The sequence below is a fragment of the Capsicum annuum genome, chromosome 5 (genome assembly GCF_002878395.1).
Source record: "Capsicum annuum cultivar UCD-10X-F1 chromosome 5, UCD10Xv1.1, whole genome shotgun sequence".
NCBI classification, from domain to species: domain Eukaryota; kingdom Viridiplantae; phylum Streptophyta; class Magnoliopsida; order Solanales; family Solanaceae; genus Capsicum; species Capsicum annuum.
Genome location: NC_061115.1, coordinates 166,861,912 through 166,874,193, shown reverse-complemented (window position 1 = coordinate 166,874,193; position 12,282 = coordinate 166,861,912). Strand labels below are relative to the sequence as shown.

At 37.7% G+C, this 12,282-nt stretch overlaps 1 non-coding gene across 1 annotated transcript; it reads right to left on the bottom strand.

Annotated features, from left to right (window-relative positions):
* Positions 1-417: 417 nt before the first annotated feature.
* Positions 418-523, bottom strand: LOC124899024. The gene has a single exon (XR_007056163.1). It is a non-coding gene; the product is annotated as a small nucleolar RNA R71 (small nucleolar RNA).
* Between the last annotated feature and the right edge of the window lie 11,759 nt (positions 524-12,282).

Below are 12,282 nucleotides of genomic sequence, written 5' to 3'. Positions count from 1 at the left end.
GTGGCCATGAAAACCTTAGTGACCATGCAAGTAATGCTGAAAACTTTGATGGGCCCCCTAATAATGAGAAACTCCATGATGTTAGATGTACGAGTGTTATCCGTATACCACCTAATCAAGGGAATGAGGTATTCCATGTCACGGGTGTTATGTTGCACATGCTTGAAATGAAGGATCTATTTTGGGGGCAAGCTCATGAAGACCCCAATTTGCCCTTAAAGAATTATATGGAAGTGTGTTCCTCCTTCGACATTGCTCATATCTCAGAAAAATCCATCCAATTACACCTCTTTCCATTCTCTCTAATAGGCGATGTGGTATTGTCGCCACGATCTCTTCTCACCGGGTCGATAATATTATGAGATGAACTTACTGCTACATTCTTAGATTGATACTTCCCACCATCCAAGATGTTGTAATTACGTGATGAAATCACTAATTTTCATCAATTGAATAGAGAACCTCAATATGAGGTATGGGAGAGATTTAATAGTAAGCCCATGCAATGTCCCAACCACGAGGTCCAATAGAAGAGGCTTCTCCAAATCTTCTAACGGGCTTTATATTAACTAAAAAAATCATGGTGGATAATATGGCCGGGGGTTCAGCTATGAAGTTGTCTTATTATGCAGCTACAAACTTGCATGAAGAAGTCACTAAGCAAAGTTAGGGTTGGTACACCCAAGACACTGAGGTAGCTAAAGGGTCACCTACCATCTCCTATGATAATAAAAAGAAAAGAAAGAGAAATGAAGAGAGGGAGCAAAACATTACAGAAATGATGAAAAAATTGGAGTTGCTACCTAAACATGTGATGGGTGCACTAACAAAAATGATGAATGTTATATTATCCTAGGGCTATAATGAAAAAGAGAACAATGATGAAGAAACTTTGTATTTGGTTAACTATCTATTAGGTTCCCATTGGGCCTATCAAAGCCAAGGTGTGAGACAAGGTTGGAACAATTGTGAAAAAGAACAAAATTAGCGTAATAGGGATAGATATTATGATTAGAGAGACAAGGAAAGAGAGTATGTTTGACATGTGTCTCCCCATAATTAAGCAAAACACAAAGATTTCAATCCTATTAATACTAAAGGATTGTCCTTCTAAGGTTGCTTCTAGAGCAAATAAGATTCATATTGCTATTTTATCCGCTCCTGCACCAAAGAGTGCTACTTCTGCTTCTGGCACTGGTCGAACCGTCTGTATGCTCTTTCCACTCGCTAGGATTTTGAGGCATCCCCTGATGTTTTTACTAGTATTCTTAAACTCTTCTCTCGTGATGTATATTGTCTACTTGATCTAGAGTTTACTCACTCTTTATATGATCCCTTATATGGATATCCATTTTGGCTTTTATCCTGAATATATTTTAGATCCCTTCTCTTTGTCCACCCCAGTAGGAGACTCTATTTTGGCTAGAAGAGTTTATGTAGCTTGTGTGATATTGGTCTAGGGTAGACAAACCTCGGTAGATCTAATGGAGTTAGACATTTTAGATAATAGTATGATTTTGGGGATGGAATAGTTGCATTTGTGTTATATGTCTCTTGATTGTTAGACTCAAAAGTTTAGTTTCCACTTTTCTAATGAGTCAGTGATCGAATAGAAAGGTAGTTCTCCAGTACCTAATGTAAGGTTTATTTCATAACTTATAGCCCAGAAATTAGTTTCTAAAGGGTGCCTCTATCACCTCGTACTTATTGAGGATTCTAGATCCGAAGGTCCTTTGTAGACTGTTTCTATGGTTTGTGAATTTCTTAAAGTGTTTCCTGATGATTTTCCTGGTATTTCTTCCAATAGCAAAATTTATTTTGGGATTGATCTTCTTTCGAACACTCATCCTTTCTTATCTCACCTTATAAAATGTCTTCGACTGAGTTGGAGAAACTCAAGGAGCAGTTAAAAAATCTTTTGGATAAGGGTTTTATCCATCGTAGTGTATCTCTGTGGGTGCTCTCATGCTCTTCATAAGTTATAAGGATGGTTTCGTTTGGACGTGTATTGATTACTGCCAATTGAATAAGGTGACCATGAAGAATAAGTATCCACTTTCGAGGATTGATGATCTCTTTGATTAGCTTTAGGGTGCTAAGTTTTTTTCTAAGATTGATCTTTGCTCTGGGCACTATCAGTTGAAGATTAAGAAGGTGGATATCCCTAAGACTGCCTTCCAAACTAGGTATGGTCATTTTGAGTTTTTGGTGATATTTTTTGGCTTGACTAATGCTCTGGTAGCATTTATGTGAGTTCTCTAATTGTGATTAGGGAGGTGGATTTCCCTAAGACTGTCGTCCCTATCACCTTTGCCTTGTGTTACAGACCCTTAAGGATCAGCAATTATATGTCAAGTTGTCTAATTGTTAGTTTTGGTTAAATATTGTGACTTACCCAGGTTATGTTATTTCTAGAGAAGGGATCATAGTGGATCTATAAAAGGTTGCGGTGGTTAAGAAGTAGCCTAGACCCACGACTCCAACTGATATTTGGAGTTTTTTGGGTTTAGAAGGTTACTATAGAAGGTTTGTGAAGGCTTTCTCATCTATTGCTGCCTCATTAACTATGTTGACTCAAAAGAAGATGATATTTTTATGGTTTGATACTTGTGAGGGCAATTTTGGAAAGCTAAAGAATAAGTAGACTTCGTCTTTGATCTTGACTCTACCTGAACGCACTGATGATTTTGTTGTCTAGTGTGATATGTCTCGGATAGGACTAGGTTGTGTGTTAATGCAATATGGCTAGGTAGTTGCTTATGCCTCTAGACAATTGAAAGTTCATGTGAAGAATTATCCAACTTATGATTCGGAATTATTATCTGTGGTATTCGCATTAAAGATCTAACGACATTAGCTATATGGGGTTCATGTTGATATTTATTCTAATCATAAGAGCCTGCAATACGTGTTCACTCAGAAAGAGCTAAATCTTAAGAAAATGAGGTGGCTTGAGTTTTGAAAGGACTATGACATTAGTCTCTACTATCATCCAGATAAAGCTAACGTGGTTGCTGATACTCTAAGCAGGTTGTCCATGGGAAGCTTATCTCATGTGGACAAAGAGAAGTAGGATTTGGTGAAGGATATTCACCATTTGGCTAATCTCAGAATTCATCTCTTGGATCCCGAGGATGGTAGTGTAACTATTCAAGAGGTGGCAAGGTCATCTTTTGAAGAAAAGGAGAAAAAGAAGTTAGATCCTATTTTGATGTAAATCAAGAATGATGTAGGTAAGAAAAAGGTAATGATTTTTTAGATTAGTAGCGATGGTATCTTAAGATACCAAGGCAAATTATGTGTTCCTGATGTTGATGGGTTGCAAAGAAAAATTTTGGTTGAAGCTCATGAGTCGCTTTATACTGCTCACTTTAGTTTGACAAAAATGTATCATGATCTTAAGGAGATCTATTGGTGGAATAATATAAAGTGGGATGTGACTGATTTTGTGGCTAAGTGCATAATGTATCAGCAAGTGAAGGTGGATCACTTAAGTCTCGGTAGGTTAACTTAGGAGATAAAGTTATTGATATGAAAATAGGAGATAATTAATATGGATTTTGTTATGGGTTTTCCACGGTCTCACCAGCTGTTTGATTTGATTTAGGTCATTGTGGATAGGATGATTAAGTCTACTCACTTCTTGCCAGTGAGGACTAATTTCTCTTTTAAGAATTATGCCAAGATGTTCATTGAGAAAATCATGAAGTTGCATGGTACTCCAGTTTCCATCATATCTAATAAAGTTACCCAATTCTCATCTCACTTTTAGGGGTCATTTTAGCGAGGTTTTGGGACTAAGGCAACCCTTAGTACCATTTTCCACCCATAGATGAATGGGCAAGCAGAAAGGATAATTTATGTGTTGGAAAATATGCTTCGGTCTTTTGTGTTTGATTATGGCGGTAGTTGGACTGACCACTTGCCTCTTATAGAATTTGCCTACAACAATAATTATCACTCTAGCATTGGTATGGCTCTAGTTGAGGCCTTATATGGTAGGAGGTATAGGTCTCCTATTGGATGGTTTGAGGTTGGTGAAAATAAGTTATTTGGTCCTGATTTGGTTCACCAATCCATGGAGAAGGTGAATGTGATTTGGGATAGACTTAAGGCCACCCAATGTCTCCAAAAGTCCTATGCATATGTGAGGCGAAGGGATTTAAAATTTGATAGTAGTGATTGGATGTTTTTGTAGGTATCCCCCATGAAGGGATTTATACAATTTGGTAAGAAGAGGAAGCTTAGTCCCCATTATGTTGGTCCATACATGGTTTTGAAGAGGGTTGCAAATGTCACTTATGAATTTGAGTTTCCTTCTAGTTTAAGCTTCATTCATCCAGTGTTTCATGTTTTAATGTTGAGTATGTGCCTAAGTGATCTTTCAATGGTTGTTCCTTTGGAGGAGGTGGGTATTTCAGATTTTTTTTCTTATGAGGAAGTACCAGTTAAAATTTTAAATTGGCAAGTCCATCAATTACAGAATAAAGATTTGGCTTCGGTAAAGGTTCTTTGGAGAAACCAAGAGGTTGAGGAAGCTACTTGGAAAGCTAAGGACGACATAAGTCCAGGTATTCATTCTTATTCCCTATTCTAGATAATCGTGCTTGAGGTATGTGTATTCCATAACACCTTTGTTTTTTGTCTTTGTTAAAGGTGAGTGTGATTGTGTGTGAAGTTAAATCATGCTAATAAATGTCTTGTCCTATCATTCGAGGAAGAATAATCCTAAGGGGCGAGTATATAACGACTAAAGTGTTTGGTCCTTGAAAAATTTCTTAAATTTTATCCTCACTGTCTTAACAAAGACTTACCCCTATGAGTCATAAGGTGTTTTGACGAGTCAAGTGACCCAAATCTTATGGTGTCCAGTGAATGGTGCTTGAGTTGTTGTCCTGAGTATGACTTTGAGATATGATTTGTAGGGAGTCTTAATATATCTAAGGGGCCCAATCATTACCAAATCAGTAAGTATATGGTAAAGTTCTACTCTAAGTTTGGGTGGCTTACTAAGAGTCATAAGGACTTGTTATGAGTCGTTAGGTGCAAGTCGTAGGGTAGCTAGTGCTCACCAAATTGGGTTAGGGTTCGACTACGACTAGACCCTACAAGTCATAGGGTCCCATTATGAGTGGTACAAGTTGAGTTGTAGGGTCACCACTGTGTGGGTATCCTGGGAACTGTCTTGGCTATGACTCAGGGTGATGAGTCGTAATGATTCTATTCGAGTTATATAGCGACTCGTAGTCATTAACGACTAAATTTTAGCTTTTATTTTGAGGGCACTTCGGCTAATTCCCTCCTTTTCCAATTAAAACCCCACTTCCATAAAGCACTTAAGGGGGTTATATTTCATCCTTAACGTACTCAAACACTTCCAAAGCTCTCTCAAATTCTTTCAGGAAACCATACTTAGGGTTTTCAATAAGTAGGTCATCCAAGGGCTCAAGGGTTGAATTCCTTCCATAAAACTTGGTATTTTGGGTATGCTACTCTTTCTTCATTGTTAATTTGTTAAAAGCATATGTTTTAAAGTATTGTTCCTACGATATTTATGTTGGTTTGAAATCTAGGGTTTAGCGTTTTGAATGCTTGTTTTTCTATAGTTTACATATGACTACTCCTTCTCTAATTATGGTTTTGAACTTGTGGGTGCATGGGTATGGTGAATGAACTAGGGAATTATGATTGTCCCAAACTTGTGACTTTTGAAGTGGTTATTACCTCAACCCCATATTGTGAAATTAATTTTTAATTATGAGAAATGTGGTAATTGAACTATTCTTGAACTATTGCATTATGATTTTGAATTGAACCTTATGGGGTTATATAATTCCCCAAGCTAATGTATAATTGAACTAAGGGGGTTGTTAATTCTCCCATATGAAGATAATTGGCGTGGCATGTTAATGTTACCTTGTAAGTGTAGTTAGCATAATGATACCAAAAATGTATGCATAAATGTGTATTGTAGTTCAATGAATGGGATTGTATGATAAATGTTTTTTATTGGGATTTAATGGGGGTTGTGTAGCTGAGTTGTGAAAGTAGTGGTTCTAAGGGATCCATACTGGAAATCGTGGTTGCTAACTCAGGGGTCTATATGATCGAGCGGTTTGAGTCCCCCTTATTAATATCATTGGTTGGGATGCTTGAGTCCCCCACATCTTAACATGATTTGGTGCTTATGTCATCTTGATATGAATGGACGTTTGAGTCATCCATAGCGCATATGTATATACCCCCTAGTTTATGAAGCCACACGTACTGAGGCCCTACCAGCTGGGGCAAAATTGGGAAAATATAGCCATGGGTGCCTTTTTATATTATGACGGTTGAGCTACACAACCCAGGCTTAAGTTGTAAAGTACATGTTAAGCCTTTTTCCCTGTCCTAGCATATGGTATATATACATACATATATATATGTATATGCATTAATTATATGCATTAGATTTGAATGATTTGAAACTGTTGATCATGGCATTATATTATCCTTATCCCTAAGTTACATGCTAGTGTTCGACCCGCTAACTATCTTCGTATGTTGTATCCCCCTGCAATGTAGGAACTGGCCATACTTCTACTTCTCCTGCTCAGTGATTAGGATTTGGGATCGATTTGTGAGTTGACATTGAAGTGGTGAGCTTCCATACTTTGGAAGTCTATATTTCATGTTTTGGTCACATATGTATCATACTATTTGGACTTTTTTGGCTATAGTAAGGGGCATGTCCCAAAGAATTATTGATGTTCAATTTTAGTAGAGGCTTTGTTTCGATTACTGTGGACTTGGGTAATATTGATCGGCTATTTTGGCCAGTTGTTGGTTATAGATCATAGAAGTATCTTTTATTATTAAAATTTATTCTCTATATGTTCGAAATTTATCTGACAGTAGGGTTGTCGTGTTGTTTGGTTAGGTGCAAAAAAGGTGGTCTCCGGTCCATGTAGGCCTTGGTATGCCCGTCATAGCCAGGCGTTGGTTTGAGTCATGACAAAGATTGTATCAGAGCCTAGGTTTGGTGTCATTGGGTGTCTAACAAAGCCGTGTTAAGTAGAGTCTCATTTATGGGTGTGTAGCATGCCACACTTATAAGGGAAAGGCTACGAGGCATTTAGGAATGCTTTCTATTTTTATTGTTCTATTTTTGAGCCATAAAGTCTAAGGTCTTGAATCTCCTCTAATTCTCGTATGTTCTCTTTTCAGATCATGCCTCCCAATTGATCTAATGCTCGTAACAACTCTGTTGTCCTGTCTAAGGACAATGTGGATGGAGCTCGTCCTACTCTAAGAGTTCAAACTCATTCTAGGGTTGATGCTTTTGATTTCCTTAAAGAAGCTCCACCTATTCCCCCTATCTCTCTTCAGGAACCCCAGGATGGTGTATCTAATATTGAGTTTCGCCAGTCAATTCATTTTCTTACTCAGTTGGTGGCCTCTCAAACTAAGCATGTTGCTTCTGTTGCTCTATCCTATGAGCCATGAGATTTGGAAAATTTATGAGGTTGAGTCCTTCTATTTTCACTAGTTCTAAAGTTAAGGATTATCCTCAAAATTTTATTGATGAGATGGAAAAAATCTTTTTTTGTGATGCATACTTCTGATGTGATAGTTGTAGAGTTTGCTACTTATCAATTGAAGGATATATCATACCAATTGTATAACGAATGGGACCAGTTTAGGTGTGACAATGCTGAGTCCAATTTGGGGATGATTTCTCTAGTGATTTCATTGATCATTTTTTTCCTCAAGAGTTAAGGAAGGTGAAAACAAACAGTTCGCGAATCTGAAGCAAGGCAGGATGTCAGTGAAGGAGTATGCCTTGAAGATTTATCAACTATCGCGTTATGCTCCTCAGTTGGTGTCCAGCATGAGGGCTAAAATGAGAAAGTTTGCTTCTGGAATTGTCCTGTCAATTGATCTTAGAGATTAAGGCTGCCTTGTTGATCAAGGATATAAACATCCATATACTTGTGGTGTATATACAACAAGTGGAATAAGAAAATAAGAAGCAAATCGAGATGAGTTAAGGAAGAGTAAGAAGTTTTGCTATTCAGATTAGGGTAGAGGTCAGCAGCAAAGTAGTAAAGATAGAGAAAAATAGCCTAAGAAGAAGTGAGGCAATTTTGGTTCCTACTCTACGGTATATGCCCCTTATCTAAATCCATCGAGTGATCATCATTATTAATATAACAGTGGGTTTAGAGCACCAGGAGCCCATTCTCAGGCTAATGGGGCTCAATCAGCTCCATCATATCCTTTTTATAGATTCTGTGATCATGTGCAACATGGTGTTTGTGAAGAGGGAAGGAATAAGTGCTTTAAATGTGGTTAGATTGGTCATATTCAAATGGATTATCCTTTTAAAGTTGCTTTTGGAGAAATAAAATCCCTATTGCTACTTCATCTTCTCTTGTACCAAAGGGTTATACTTCTGCTTTTTGCTCCAACACTGGTTGGAACCGACTGTATGATCTTGCCACTAGCTAGGATTTCATAGCATCCCCCGATATTGTTACTGGTATGCTTAAAATCTTCTCTCATGATGTATATTTCCTACTTGATCTTGACTCTACTCTCTCTTATGTCACCCCTTATGTGGCTATCTATTTTGGCTTTGATTCTGAATATATTTCAGACCCCTTCTTTGTGTCTAGCTCAATAGGTAAATCCATTGTGGTTAGAAGAGTCTATAGCGGTCGTGTGACGTCAGTGTATGGTAGAGAAACCTTGGCAGATCTGATAGAGTTGGATATGTTAGACTTTGATATGATTTTGGGGATGGATTGGTTGCATTCATGTTATGTGTCTCTTGATTGTCAGATCCGAAGGGTCATTTTCCACTTCCCTAATGAGTTGGTGATTGAATGGGAAGGTAGTTCTATAGTAACTAAGGAAAGGTTTATTTCATATCTTAAAGCCTGAAAATTGGTTTCTAAAGTATGCCTCTATCGCCTAGTACATATTAATGATTCTAGAGCTGAAAGTCCTTCTTTGTAAACTGTCCCTGTGGTGTATGAATTTCTCAAAGTGTTCCTGATGATCTTCTTGGTATTCCTCGCGATAAGGAAATTGATTTTGGGATGATCTTCTTCCAGACACTTGTCCTATATCCATCTCTCCTTATAGGATGGCTCTAGATGAGGTAAAGAAACTCAAAGAGCAGTTAAAAGCTCTTCTGCATAAGGGTTTTATCTACTCTAGTATGTCTCTGTGGTGTTCTCCCATGCTCTTTATACGTAAAAAAGATAGTTCCCTTTGGATGTGTATTGATTACCGATAATTGAATTAGGTGATCGTGAAGAATAATTGAGGATTAGCTCAAAGTGCTAAGTTTTTTTTTATAACTGATCTTCAATCTGGGTACCATCAGTTGAAGATTAGGGAGGTGGATATACCTAAGACTGCCTTCCAAACCCGATATAGTCATTTTGAGTTTTGGTGTCATTATTTTGTTTGACTAATGCTCTGGCAGCATTTATGGATCTTATGAATCTGGTTTTCCGACAGGTCTTGAATTTTTTTTTATTGTCTTTATTGAGGATATTTTGATGTATTCTAAGAGAGAGGTGGATTATGTTGATCACCTTCACCTTGTGTTGTAGACCATAAAGGATCAACGCTTTTATGCGAATTTCTCTAAATATGAGTTCTAGTTCAATGCAGTGACTTATCTGGGTCATGTTGTTTCTAATAAAGGAATCATGGTGGATCCACAAAAGGTTGTGGTGGTTAAGAGGTTCCCTAGGCCCACAACTCCAACTGACATTTGGAGATTTTTTGGGTTTATCCAGTTATTATAGAAAGTTTATGGAAATTTTCTTTTCTATTGCTGCCCCGTTGACTAAGTTGACTTAGGAGAAAGTGATATTCTTATAGTCTGATGGTTGTGAGGGTAGTTTTGAGAAGCTAAATTCCGATCTAGACTCTACCTGAAGGCTATAATGGTTTTGTTGTCTATTATAATGTGTCCCTGATGGGATTGGCTATGTGTTGATGCAACATGGCAAGGTGGTTGCTTATGTCTCTAGACAATTGAAAGTTCATGAGAAGAATTATCCGACTCATGATTTAGAATTGTTTGTTGTGATGTTTTCATTAAAGATCTGGAGGCATTATTTGTATAGGGTCCATGTTGATACTTATTCTGATCATAAGAGCCCACAATATGTGTTCACTCAGAAGGAGCAAAATATCAATCAAAGGAGATGGCTTGAGTATCTACAGAACTATAAGATCAGTCTCCACTATCATCCAGATAAAGCTAATGTGGTTGCTGATGCTCTTAGCAGGTTTTCCATGGGAAGATTATCTTATGGACAAAGAGAAGAAAGATTGGTGAAGGATATTCACCATTTGGCTAATCTCAGAGTTAATTTCTTGGATTCTGAGGATGGTAGTGTAATTGGTAAAGAGGTAGCGAGGTCATCTCTTAGTGCTGAAGTGAAGGAGAAATAGAAGTTGAATCCTATTTTAATGGTAATCCAAAATGATATGGATAAGCAGAAGGTGATGTTTTTTTAGATTGCTGATGATGGTATCTTGAGATACAAAGGCAGATTATATGTTCCTGAAGTTGATGGGTTGCAAAGAAGAATTTTGGCCAAAGCTCATGAGTCATTTTATACTGCTCACTCTAGTTCAATGAAAATGCATCATGATCTTAAGTAGATCTATTGGTGGACCAATATGAAGTGAGATATGGTCAATTTTGTGGCTAAGTGCATAGTGTGTCAGCAAGTGAAGGTGGAGCACTTGAGGCTTAGTGGGTTGACTCAGGAGAATAAGCTATCAGTGTGGAATTTGAGGTAATTAATATGGATTTTGTTACATGTCTTCTATCATCTTGCCAGCAGTGATTTGAATCATTGTGGATAGGATGACTAAGTTTTCTCACTTTTTGCCAGTGAGGACTTATTGCTCTTCTGAGGATTATGCCAAGATGTTTATTAAGGAGATCATGATGTTACATGGTGCTCCAGTTCCTATCATATCTGGTTGAGGTACCTAATTCTCATCTCACTTTTGGAGGTCATTTAATTAGGTTGGGGGACTAAGGTAAACTTTAGTACCACTTTCCAGCTACAGATGGATAGGCAAGCAGAAAGGATAATTCAGGTCTTGGAAGATATGCTTCGGGCTTGAGTATTTGATTGTGGCGGTAGTTGGACTGACCACTTTCCTCTCAATGAATTTTCCTACAACAATAGTTATCACTCTAGAATTGGTATGGCTCTATTTGACTCCTTATATAGTAGGAGGTGTAGGTCTCCTATTGGGTGGTTTGAGGTCGGTGAAAATAAGTTATTTGGTCCTAATTTGGTTCACAAATCTATGGAGATGGTGAAGGTGATTTAGGATAGACTTAAGGCCATCCAAAGTCACTAAAATTCCTATGAGGATGTAAGGTGAAGGGAGTTGCAATTTGATGTTGGTGATTAGGTGTTGTTGAAGGTGTCCCCCATAAAAGGAGCGATGCAATTTTGTAAGAAAGGGTATCTCAGAGCCTATTATAATGGTCCATACTTGGTTTTGAAGAGGGTTGGTAATGTCTCTTAAGAATTAGAGTTGTCGTCTAGTTTGAGCTCCATTCATCTAGTGTTTCATATTTTGATGTTGAGAAAGCGTGTGGGTGATCTTTCAACGGTTGTTCTTTTAGAGGAGGTGGGTATTTCAGATTCTTTGTCTTATGAAGAAGTCCCAATTGAGAGTATAGATTGGCAAGTATATCGGTTGTGGACTAAGTATGTGGCTTCTGTAAAAGTTCTTTAGAGGAACCATAAGGTTGAGAAAGCTATGTGGGAAGTCGAGGAGGACATAAAGTCAAATATCTATTCTTATTCCCTATTCTAGATAATCGTGCTTGAGGTATGCGTATTCCTTAACATATTTTGTTTTCTGTCTCTATTAAAGGTAAGTGTGATTGTGTATGAAGTCAAATCGTGCTAATTAATTCCTTGTCCTATCATTCGATGACTAATGATCCTAAAGGGGGAGTATGTAATGCCCCAGGTTTTTGGGCTTTAAAAAATTTCTAAAATTTTATCCTTACTGTCTTAACTATGACTTACCCCTGAGAGTCGAAGGGTGTCTTGATGGGTCATGTAACCCTAATCATAAGGTGTCCAGTGAATGGTGCTTGAGTTGTTGTCCTTAGTATGACTTAGAGATATGAGTCGTATAGAGTCTTGATGTGTCCTAGGGACCAAATATTAACCGAATCAAGAAGTATATGGCAAAGCTCTGATCTGAGTACAAGTGGATCACTAAGAGACGTAA